At 38.7% G+C, this 850-nt stretch overlaps 1 long non-coding RNA gene across 1 annotated transcript in view; it reads right to left on the bottom strand.

Annotated features, from left to right (window-relative positions):
• Positions 1-164, bottom strand: part of LOC101848298 — a 1,542-nt gene extending 1,378 nt beyond the window's left edge. The window contains exon 1 of the long non-coding RNA XR_220585.1: positions 116-164. This is a non-coding gene — a long non-coding RNA (uncharacterized LOC101848298). The remainder of the gene's footprint in view (positions 1-115) is intronic.
• Between the last annotated feature and the right edge of the window lie 686 nt (positions 165-850).

Below are 850 nucleotides of genomic sequence, written 5' to 3'. Positions count from 1 at the left end.
GATGATGATGATGATGATGATGATGATGATGATGATGATGATGATGATGATGACATCCACTAGTCTAGGACACATCTAAGGGGCCAAACAATGATAAATTAAAATTTGAACTAACCTGGGAAGGCGGTCCACATGCAAGGAACTCACAGCCGTTGGCATCAACTCTGTGGACAACCACACGGAAATTGACTATTCGCTACCTCCGAATTACAAAGTTCTTACTGGACATTTTTAACCGTTTTGGGTTACTAAGACCTTAAGATCAAAATCAAAATAAATGTTCTATCTGTTCTATCAAAATCGTAAGATTATTCGGTGTCGTTATCAAGATATTCAAAGAATTATTGCACTCGAAAAAGCTTGTCATGTGAAACTTTAAAAATCTTTGACGTCAAATTTCTCAAAACTAGATATTAAGTACAAGAACTTTGTAATTCTGAGGTATCCTATTATTAAGGGGCGAAGGCTGACTTGTTTGAAAGGGTTATCAAAGTGAGGCAAAGAACTAGGAAGAATTGGTCGCTTTAAAGCACAAGGGGGCTATCCCGAAAAATGCTGTTTTGAGAAAATCGAAGGTAAAGTTTTTGGACCCTCGTTCCGTCTCTTTAAAAGACAAGGAGTGTTTTCTCTAGAACCAAACGGATATACACACCAATGAAACCAAACTTCTCCTATACTTAGGGCAATGTCCACTTTTGGTGTAGGTCAAGATTTCTGGAAACTCCTGAAATCTGGGTTGGCCCGCTTGTCCTTAAAAGGGACCAATTGAGGCCACACACGAAAAACGATCTCACAATAGGAACATGCATTTTATAAAGTTCTTGTTTGAGACGGCATCACTGACCTGAGA

The sequence above is a fragment of the Aplysia californica genome, unplaced genomic scaffold (assembly GCF_000002075.1).
Source record: "Aplysia californica isolate F4 #8 unplaced genomic scaffold, AplCal3.0 scaffold00263, whole genome shotgun sequence".
Lineage (NCBI taxonomy): Eukaryota > Metazoa > Mollusca > Gastropoda > Aplysiida > Aplysiidae > Aplysia > Aplysia californica.
The sequence above is the reverse complement of the archived record's forward strand: the minus strand, read 5'-3'. Positions and strand labels throughout refer to the sequence as shown.